The following is an 11,604-nucleotide window of genomic DNA, read 5'->3' as shown; positions in this document are numbered from 1 at the left end:
TGGACATCTTGGTGTAGGCTGAGTCCTGGGAAGTCTGCCTTCCCCAGTGAGGGGGTCTGGCCCAGGTCAGACCCTTTGGAGCCAGGAAAGAGGATGCATGGGGTTTGGGTGGCCACAGTCTGTGCTCCCCACTTCAAAGCACTTCATTAACTTCCTTCGCCCTCAAGGGTTAACGGTCTTCACTTGTTGAGGGGAAGCCACTTAATCAGGAGTCAGACCCAGAGGGGTGAGGGGGCCACATCTCCTCTCCCACCTCTCCCAGGAAGGAGGTCTTCATTACCTTGGGCCAGGACCCGCCACCCCCTCCCAGATACAATACAATTTAACATAACTGCCTGGAGAAACTGTTTTGTAAATCATTATAGTGATCATTGTGACAAGGCCCAGGGTGGGGGCGGAGGAAACGGGGCTGCTTGCTCTAGGATCGATCTGCTAGCCCTGATGGAGGTCTGGGGTCTGGGGTAGGGCAGGGGGTTCTGGCCTACACAGTGATTACCTGTCTTGGGGCCACCTCCATCCGCACTCTGGCAGTTTTAGAACGTGCTGCACCCTCCAATTATTTGACACTCCTCTTACTGAATGTGGGGATCCCCTTCCCTTGAATCTGGGCTCTGTGGATGCTTGAGTAACAGGGTGGAAGTGACGGTGGGTCAGAGCCTAGGCCCAGGCCCTGAGAAACTGCAGCTTCCATGTCCCTCTCTTACAATGTTTGCTGTTGGAACTCAGTCACCATGCGGTGAGGAAGCTCAACTGCCCATGGAAAAGCCGCATGGAGAGTAACAGAGGCCCCTGCTCTCACCCCAGCAGAGCTAAGGGGTCATCCAGCCCCCAGCTGAGTTGCCCCATGCCACCTAGAGCAGGGATATGCCTTCTCTGTTCAGCCCTGCTAAACTTGCAGATCTGTGAGCAAACAAATGCTCACCTTATTTTAAGCTACTGAATTTTGGGTCATGGGTTACAAAGCAAAGGAACACTGGAATACCCCCATGGCCAAAAAAGTCACCACCAGTGTCTGAACATGGGCTTTGGGGTCAGTCGTGCCAGCCATGTAGTAAGACCTCTCTCAGCCTCAGTTTCTTCATCTGTAAATAGCGATAGTACTTGCCCTGTAAGGTGCTAAGAGGATGAAATGAGATGATGCATGGAGGGGGCAGGGCATAGTGTAAGCATGGTAAATGGTAGCTCTTAGGACTGTTAACTGTTACTGCTGTTATTTTCATAGGCACTAGAAAATTCAGGGGCCTCCTCCTCCAGGAAGTTTTCCCTGACCACCCCTGGCTGAGCTGCCACTTCCTCTGTGCACCTACAGCCCCCCCGTTGTACCCATCACCACAACGAGGGTCCCAGTGTGTGGTCATGGCCTGTTTATGGCTGCTGGCTTGGGAGCCCCATGAAGGCATCAGCAGCAGGGTCAGCAAGTGGTTGAAGTGTCCAAAGTGAGGACAAGGTATGTGTGCACACAGGTGCCCTGAGGTGCTTACACAGCGGAGTGGCCCTCAAGCAGCCTGTGCACCCCAAGGCTGCTTGAGGTGGGCCTGGGGTGCAGGCTTCTGTGTTGTGTCAGGCCTGGATGAGGTACGTGTGCATCTCTGCACACGTGAATAACTTGCGCATGTCTGTGGGTACATGTGGGCGTGTGTCTGTCCCTCCGTGCATGAACACGTTCACATGCGTGTGGTCATGTATTTGCATGAGAGCTGTGTGTGTGCATGGGTGTGTGCACGCTCATGCCACGGGCAGGCTGCTGTGGTGAAAAGACTCCTGTAGCAGCTGCTACATCAGGGTCCCACCATTCCTCATTTGGGAACTAAAAATAGTCTGTGCCCAGCCCTGTCCCAGCAGGCAGGGGGCCGATGGGCAGCCCCACAGGGCACCCTAGCCAAGCTGGTGACCTCCTCCCTGCTTGGGCCACCGCCCTGCCTGCTGGTCCCTGCCTAGGGCTCCCATGAGCTCATGCAGGCCCTGCTCGCCAGGGCAGGGCAGGGGTGGGGAAGTGCTGAGGCCCTGCCCACGTCCAGGCGGCTGGACACAAGCAAGGCCTGATAAGGTCACGCATGGAGTGGGGTCCGCCCCCTCCCTCAGGGCTGGCCAGGCGGACATGAGTCAGCACAGGGGGCATCGGGCAGCCCAGGCCTGACCACTGGCTGGCAGCAGGGGAGGCCCGAGGCAGAGGTGGGGGGCGTCCTTCTGAGCAGGGCAGGAACTGGCCAGGAGGAATCACCTGTTGATGACGGCCAAGCCCTGACTTCATTCTCCACTTTGAGGATCCCCTACTTCCACTTCCGCCCAGAAAGCCCCTCTTAGAGGTCCCCTGAGAGCTTCCTGCCCTGGCCTGGCCATACGCTTGACCTCTGGAAGGCTGATGCCCACCCTTCAGAAGCCACTTCCCAGTTTAGTTGCACTGCCCCCAAGTCTTTCCTATGCTCCTTTCTTAGGAAGTGCTCGCTGACCCCCAGGCTGGCCTGGGCCGCTCCATCTCTTGGAGTCCTTCACTCTGGAAGTCAGGCCTGGTTTCTTGTCCCTAGAGCAGGAGCTTCTAAGGGCAGAGAAGTGTGACTTTTCCTCACTCCTTCCTTCCCCGTCACATCCCAGAAGATATCAATCTGTTCCCCTTTACAGGGGAGGAAGCGGATGCATTGCTGGGACATGACTGGCCCAAAGTGCCCATTGACTCTGTGACTTTAGGCTAATGGCATAGCCTCTTTGGTCTCCTTATCAGAGAAATCAATGGGACACGAATCTCCTCCTGCTGATGCTGTGTGTTGTCTAAGGGAACACCATGAATTCCTGAGGTATCAACAGGCAAATGCCACCTTGGGCAGGATGCACTGGGGGATCCGCAGACAGAGACTCCATTGGGGGCTACGCAGCCCTCAGCTGGACCGGAGGTTCAAGGGTGGAAATGTTTCTGACTGGAAGCCAGATTGTCGTTGGATCTGGGGTTGAGCCATTCCCGGAAGGAATCCAGCTGCTCTGAGCCCAGCTGAGGGGCAAGAGTGTGAGGGTGTGGCTGGGGGGCTGGGAACTGCCCCACCAGCTCTCCGGAAGGACCCTGGAGTAGGAGCCTGTGTCACGGGTACTGGGTTGGGCCATGGTTCACTCCAGGCTGTAAGTCCTCAGCTAAGAAAGGCGGGGAGCAGGGACAGCCTGAGAACAAGGCACCTGAGTTCTGAGCCAGCTTCTATAACTTCTGGTTGTGTGACTCAGTTTCTTCATCTTATAAAATGGGGTTCTAACTGCCTCACCTCACAAACTTGTTGTGAGAACCGAATGGCTCACGTGCAGGGGTTCGGCACACAGCAGGCCTCATCGGGGTCTTTCCCCTACCCCATCCTCTCTGGCTTCCAGGGACCTGGTCCCAGGCCCCAGGACACCTGCAAATGCCCCTTCACGTCTCAGGCTCAGAGAATGACAGAAAGGGGGAGAAGGGGGGACAATTAAACCAAACAAAAACTATATGTTTGCTGGAGTTTACACACTTGCATATCCAACAACCAGAATGCATCAAAGGTAGGGTCCTGTGTCTCCCAGAGACAGGGGAGAATATGGGCCTCTGCAGATACAGGCAAAGATAGATTTATATTCTTTTCTCAGTCTCACACCCCCCCAAAACGTACAGTTGCTTCCTTGTTCTGTTTCGTGGCCGTGGCCTATGGGTATTCCAGCGTTTATTTAACCGGATGTAGACGGAAGGGCAATTTATTTACTTACTTACTTACTTCTTTATTAAAGCAAGGGAACAGCTTCTTGGAAACGTCCTTCCTCGAGTCTATAACGGGAGATCTGGGTTTGAGTCTGGGTTCTGCTACGCACCACACGGGGAGCCTTGCACATCTTGCTTCTCCTCTCTGAGCCTCAGTTTTCTCACCTGTAAGATGGTAGTTGTGTCTGTCCATCATGAGATAGTGGTGGCCCATCGGGCTGTATCCTGCTCATCAATGTGTTTTGCTCCCCTAATTTTCCCCAAATCTGGAGATTTCACATTAAAATCCAGATTTCTGGTTTCTCTTGAAAAATCAAAAGGCTGGCAACCGTTGGCTGGAGCCCTTTCGGTGGGGCAAGGGTGCTCCACTTGGCTGCAGACCTTGCCTCGCCACATTGGTCACTTACATTCGTTCCCGCCTCATCTCGTCGGCCTCCACGTGAGGGTCTTTGATGCTGGGGTTCGAGTTAAAGCAAACATATTGGGAACTTCGTGAACTCCCCACGGGCAGGGTCCCCAGCGACCAGCATAGGCCCAGCTTCACGCTCTGATGTGTTTGGGCCTGGGGACCCCGACCCTGAGCGCGAGGATCCAGAGTGTCTCCCCCAGCAGAAGGGAAACAGACGTGCCGGCACCATCCCCGGGACGTGCTCTAGGAGGCAGCAGCGGAGGCTTCTTCTCTAGGCTGAAGCCGGAAGCTGGGCCACAGGCACCTGGAGTTCCCATCTCCTGGTCCCCAGGATGTGGATTCCTGCACACAACCCCCCACGCCTTCCTCTTCTCCACCTACATTTGGCAGTCACATCCTGCCTTCAGGGGTGGGCCAGGCCTGAAGGGAGGCAGGGATGTGGGTGGAGTCTGAGGGCATCCTCTCTTAGGGACAGTTGAAACCTCTTCTTGGCGCCAGGGTGCCTTGGAACACAGTTTGAAAACCACTGCTGGAGCGCTTTTGACAGACAGTAAGACAGGCCTGGAGTTGACAAGGGTGGGAGGCTCGAACCTGGGGGCCCTTGCAGGACCCGCACCCTAGTCTGCTACAGAGCCTGGCATGTGAAGACAGCTCACGGTGCCCCCAGCCCACCTCCCCTGGAAATGCTGAGTCCCCTCACTCTGCTCTCCTTTGTCCAGAAGGCCAGGGAGGCATCGGGGCTTCACCACTTCCTGTGTCAGACACCTCACTTCTCCAAGCCTCACTTTGCCGGACCTGCCAAATACCCACATCACAGGGTTGTTGTGAAGAACAAAAGAGATGATAATGGAAATAACAAGAACCCCAATCTTAGTGGCTACCAGTCCCTGAGCTCTAACTAGATACCTGGCAGGTGGGCTGGGAGCATCTCATTTGTTAAAACACGTTTATCGACATGTAATTTGTATACCATACAGCACACCCATTTATAGTGCGTGGTTCAATAGTTTTTGGCACATTTACGGAGTTGTACAACTATCCCCACAATCTAATTTTAGATAGTCCCCCAAGGAAACTCAATACCCATCAGCAGTCACTCCAATTCTCCTTTCTCCAGCCCCTGGAACCACCAATCTACTCTCCACGGACGTGCCTATCCTGGACATTTTAAATCAGTGGCATCATACAATATGTGGTCTTTTGTGACTGGCTTCCTTCACGTAGCATAGTGTCTGTTGTAGCATGTATCAGTACTTCGTTCTTTTAATGGCTGAATAATATTCCATCGTATGGATAGACCACATTTTGGTTTATCCATTCCCCTGTGGACAGCCCCTTGGGTTGTTGCCACTTCTTGGCTGTTCTGAAGAATATTGCTCTGAACTTTCCTGTACAAGTCTTTGGACAAATGTTTTCATTTCTCTTGGGTCTACACTGGAATTACTGGGTCATCTGGTAACTGTATACTTTATACTTTGAGGAACTGTTCAATTGCTCCCAATGTGGCAGAATCACCTTATACGCCCATGAGCGATGTATGAGGGCTTCCGTTCCTCCACGCCCTCACTGACACTTGTTACTATCTGTCTTTGATGACAGCCATCCTAGTGGGTGTGAACTGGTATCTCATTGTGGCTTTGACTTTGATTTCTCCACCCACTAATCATGTTGATCGTCTTTTCACATGCTTATTAGCCATTCCTATATATTTTTTGGAGAAATGTCTATTCACATGGCAGCACCTCATTTAATTCTCACAACAACATCATGGGCAGGGGCCTCTGTCTGGGACAGCCCAGCCTGCCCACTTGGGCACCAAACGCTGGGAGGTTCTGGGCCTGCAGGGAGACCCTGCTCAGGTCAGTGGACAGCAGATGCACAGCACATGGGCAATGCCTGGGCTGCTAGTCTGTGGGAAGCAGTACATTTGTCCCTGAGGGAGTGTCTCCTGCCTACTGTCCACCTGCTACGTCCACCAGGCAGGGGAGGAAGCTAGGCTGAGAGCCCCTCCTCTGGTATAAAACTGAGCAGATTAATTCACTGACTCATTCATTCATTCATTCATTCATTCATTCATTCATTCATTCATCTATCCAGCCCTGGGGCCTGCCCTTCAGTGGCCCCGTGCAGTCCTGATGCAAACGCTGACCACAGCATGGTCATCGTCTCAGATAACTTACTGAAGGAGTGAACACCTCGAGCCTGGGGCCTGTGCTGAGAGCTGAATATTCCCAGACCTGCCCACATGGAGCTCCTGGCGGATCAGGAGAGACAGAGCACCAAAGGCAGCAAGCAGAGCCATCCGCCCAGCGTTTGAGAGGGACCACGCACTGTCATAAGGCCCTCGGACAAGTTCAGCCATTTAATCCACTGGACAACACTCTTAGGCAAAACCATTATTATCTCCGTTACAGATGGGGACACTAAAGCTCAGGGGTTGGGTTGAGGGGCCCTAGTGAGTTAGTTGCAGAGTGAGGGGCAGAAACCCGGTGTTCTGCTCCCAGCTCTGGGTTCCTTTCCACCCCATGTGCCCCTTCCTCTCTGTTCCTCACCCCACCCTCTAAAATTCAGACCTGGATTTCTGCAACTCCCCTCCCCTCTTCTCACAATATTTGACCAGTTTTTGAGGACGGATGTCTGATGTACTGAAGAAGAACTCGCAGCAGCCAGGGGATCCGGGTTTAAACCCTCACTCGTATCAAGATGCTGTGTGACTTGGGCAAGGCCCCCCAACCTCTCTGGTTCCAGCTTCTTCATTGGTCAGCCAGAGGGCTGGACTGGGTGCTTTCAAAGGGCCCTTGGCAGAGGCTGTGTCTTAGGGTGGGTCAGGGTGGGTTCCCTGAGGAGGTACAGGTGGAACCAGGCTTAGGGAAAGGTGACTATAGCCTACAGGTCATTTTCCAGGGGACGCTGGAGACTTGTCCCCTCCCCACCAGCTCTGGCCCGGCTTATCATCTGCCTGTCTCGGGTGGCTCTTCCGAGTGGCTCCTCCGGTTTCAGCCTGGAGTCTGTGCTAGCGGGATCGTGGGAAACCTGGGGGGCAGGTGGGTGGCCCTGCTGCTTGTAGGGCTCTGGGCACCCTGTCTCCCCCAGGTTATCTCTGGTCTGGGACAAGCTGGGAAAGTGAGAAGCTGCGTTATCTCCTCCACTTCCCTCCGGAGATAGAGCTGTCTCAAAGCCCTCTTGTTCTGCACCCCTTCATGCCCAATACCCCCTCCCCCAGGAAATGGGGGAGGCACTACCACAGAGTCGAGGCCACAAGGGGAGACAGAAGTGAGTCTGAGTGGACTGAGCACTAGGCTGGGAGTAAGGGGGCCTCGAGGGTTTTCAAGCCCCTCTGTTCACTCACTCTCTATGTACTCACTGAGCACCTACTATGTGCCAGAGCAGAGGAGAGATTTAAAATAATTCACATCCTGCGGACCCAGGCACTTGCCAGTCAGGGGACCTGGAAGCAGCTCCAGGGTTTCCCTGCTGGGATAGGCTGTGTAGTTACTCGCTCATGAAGGGGCTGGGGGCTCTGGGGGAGGTCTGGGCAGCGTGGGGGGCATTTGGAGTCCTGGAGCAGAAGCTAGTTACCAGTTGCTTTGGGTGTAATTCAGGATTTTAGCAACCTGAGTGACTCCTCGGGACTCCCAGCCTACAGTGTTGTGGAGAGCCTGGGGGTAGAGACACCTGGGTTCGAACTGCTACCTGTGTGGGTGTGGCCTTGATTTCTTATCTGTAAAATGGGCCTGGGAGTGGCTTGTCTGCACAGGGAGTTGAAGCAGCAGCAAGATCCTCTATGCCCGCAGCTGCACACTGTGCGGGAGCAGGTGAGGGTGACTGGTGAAATTGCTATTGGACCATTTTTTACTAAAATGGCCATTTCCCATGCTCAGGCTAGAGTGATGAACAGAGGAATTCAGGTTTCCCAAGCCTTGTTCTAGGCACTGGGGACACAGCAAGCAAAGCACTTTCTAAGTGCTTGTCATCATTAATACCCCCTCACCTTCTGTATGAGTTTCCTGTGGCTGCTGTAACAAATGACCACAAACGTGGTGACTTCAAACAACGCACATTTTTTATCTGACGGTGTTGGAGGCCCAGATGTCGGCAGGGTCGTGTTCCTCCTGGAGGCTCTAGGGAAGAATCAGTAATCCCAGGTATGAGGTGGCTTGTGGTGGCTCCAAGGAAGTTGTGGCAGACAGAATAACAGCCCCCCAAGGATGGCCATGTCCTAATTCCTGGCATTTGGGACTGTGTCACCTTCCAGGGCAAAAGGGACTTTGCAGATGTGATTACGTTAATGACTTTGAGATGGAGATTAGCCTGAATTACCCAGGGGGGCCCAGGGTAGTCACAAGGGTCTTTATAAGAGGGAGGCAAACTGAACTGTACATTTAAAAATGGTTAAAATGACCAATGTTATGTGACATATTGTCGTGCAGGGTCTCTGCTACCACTGCTCGCACAAGAACGTAGGATATGGTGAGGCCAAAAAGGAACACCCACGGAGCCATAGAGAGGGGAGTCATACCACTATAGTCTCGCTGGCGGCTGGGCTGGAGACACAGGAAGCAGGAGCCACATGATCTGCAACCTGCCGTCTGCTTCTCTGCTAAACAACCAACCAACCCAGCGCAGCCACGGCAGTTATATCAGTGGCTAATAGCTAACCAGTAATAGCTGATGGTCAACTAGTCACAGCGGATGGCCATCTACTACCTGAGCCAGCACCTTTCCACGTAAGGCTGAGCCTGGGAACTGCTCTCCGGGACTCTGTCCCCACACATATATTTTCCTACAATTTCAGAAAATTAATAATGTAATAAACTCAGAGTCATTGAACTGTACAATTTAAGTTGTACACTTTGAATGTGTGGTATATGAATTATGTCTCAATAAAGCAGTTCAAAAAACACCAAATGGAGGGACATTCTACAAAATACCCAAGTAGTACTCCTCAAAAGTGTCAAAGTCAAGAAAGATTGAGGAACATCAGAAATGGAGGGGACTAAGGTGGCCCAAGACCAAATGCCATGTGGAATCCTGGAACAGGGAAAGGACCTCAGTAGTAAGGCTGGTGACATCTGAAGAAAGTCCGCAGTTTACAAATTTGTATTAATGCTAACATCTTCATTTTGATAAATATAGCACTGTTATGTCAGATGTTACCATGAGGGGAATCTGGGTGGTGACGTGTACAGGGGAACTTTGAATTACCTTTTTAACTTCTAGAAAGCTACAGTGAGTTCGAAATAAAAAGTTTAAAACTATAGAGGGAGGGAAGAAGGTCAGAGTCAAAGAGATGTGACGACATGAGCAGAGATCAGAACGAGAGATTGGGAGATGCTACATTCCTGGCTTTGAAGATGGAACCAGCCAAGGAATGCAGGGGCCTCCAGAAGCCGGAAAAGGCCAGGAAACCGATTCTTGCCTAGAGCCTCCAGGAGGAACACCGCCCTGCCGACATCTGGGCCTCCAAAACTGTCAGATAAAAAATGTGTGTTGTTTGAAGTCACCACGTTTGTGATCATTTGTTACAGCAGTCACAGGAAACTCATACAGAAGGTGAGGAGGTATTGATGATATAGTCACCGTGACAAGCGCTCAGAAAGGGCCCGTGTTCTGTAAGCGCTTTACATATGTTAACACAGTTAACCTTCAAACACCCCTCTACAGAGGCACTATTCTTAGTCCCATTTTACAGATGAGGAAACTAAGGCACAGAGAGATTAAATAGCCTGTCCAAGGACACACAGCTGGGAGCAGCAGAGTGGGATTCTTACCTAGGCAGGCGGTGGCTGAGTGTGTGTGGGTAGCTGCTGCCCTCACTGCCTGGCTTCACCTGGTGTGTGAATTCCGACCCCACCTGGTGAGTGTTAGGCACTTTACAGAGAGGACTGGGTCAATTTCACGGCTGTCCTATGAGAGATGTTCTTGTCATTCTCACTTTTGTAGGTGGGGAAACTGAGGCATGGTAAGATGGAGCCCCTTGCCCAAGGTCACAAGGACAAGGAGTGTTCCCCAAAGATGCTGCCTCCAGCTGGGGCCTGGGGCTGCCCCCTGCCCCCATCTCCACATTCCCTGCGCTCCCTGAATGGGAATGGCATCCTCATCAGATGTCCCCACACCCCTGCATGCCTGAGGCTGAGGGACATCCCGGACCCATTGTTCAGGCCAGGAAGCAGCCCCCTCCCTCGGGGAGGTGTCTCTGGGGGGAAAGTTCCTTCCCAGAGAGGTGAATGCTCAGGGAGCAAGCGAGCAGGCCCTGGCCCGGCCCAGGACAGAAAACTCGTGTTGGACCTTTAAGGGCAAGAGCCAGGGTTGAGGCTACTTCTCCGTAGTCACTGAGGCTCTTCTTACCAGAAACTCTTTCTGGGGGGTGAACCCAGGACCCGGGACCAAGGGCAGTTGGTGACAGAGACTGGGGTGGGGGTAAAGGGCTCTTGTTTGGGTATGGCCTCCTCCGTCTCTGGGCTCAGTTTCCTCAGCTGTGAAGTGGGAGAGCGGGGCTGGGGCTCTCTAAGCCCTCGGCGTTCTGTGAGCCTGTGATTCCGTGGGTGCTTGCTCCCCTGTTCTTTCATGATAACAGAGTGAACACTTACTGGGGCGTCCGCGCCAGACCTGTTCCAGGTAAGTCTCACAGCGACCGAGAGCGAAGAACACCGTTACAGTCTGTTATAGAGATGAGGAAACCGTGGCACAGAGAGGTTAAGGAATGTGGTGAATGAACAGTGGAACTGGGATACGCACCCAGGATTCGAGGCCACCAACCACACCCACTGTCCTTCGATCACTGTTCACTCTCCGTTTCTCTCCTAACCCACAAAGAGCTGAATCAGGGAGTGGGGGTAGGGGAGTGAGGATCTCCCATGGGGAGGGTGGGTTGTTGCAGGAGCTCCACTCCAGTCTCTCACCCAGCCAGGCCCCAAGCCCTTTCCAGGCTGGACCAGGGCTCAGGAGCCAGCTGTAAACCTTTCCCTGGAGGGAGGGCTTCCTGGAGGAGGTGGTATCTCAGCTGAGCAAGAGTAAGCTGTAAGGAGGTAAAGGAAGAGAGAGAGGGCGTTCTGAGCAGAAGGAACCCCAGGTTCAAAGAAATAGGAAATCTCCAATCTGACTGTTCACTTCCAGCTCCCAGGCCCGTTTTCTCAGTGCTGCTTCTTGGACCTGTGTTGTCCTGGGGACCCCTTTGAACTTCCTCTGGCCAAAGCAAAGCTGTCTGTCCACCTGTAGGGTCTGCTGGTACCTGATGGCTTCTGTGGTGGACTGTCAGTCAGATGCATTTAAGAGCCTGGACTCAGGAGCCAGACTGCCCAGTTCAAATCCTGCCTCTGTCACTTGCATCTCCATCGCCTGGCCCGAGTGACTTCACCTTCTTGTTACTTGTCGCAGTGCTACTAATATTATTGTTCTTGTTACCAAGTCCCTCCAGCCCAGCTCACATCAAGAAAGGCCCGTGGACTGAATATGTGTGGGAAGGAATGGCAAATTTTAGAAAACAACTTGG

Source organism: Rhinolophus sinicus, linkage group LG02 (assembly GCF_036562045.2).
Source record: "Rhinolophus sinicus isolate RSC01 linkage group LG02, ASM3656204v1, whole genome shotgun sequence".
NCBI classification, from domain to species: Eukaryota; Metazoa; Chordata; class Mammalia; order Chiroptera; family Rhinolophidae; genus Rhinolophus; species Rhinolophus sinicus.
This window is presented reverse-complemented; position numbering follows the sequence as displayed.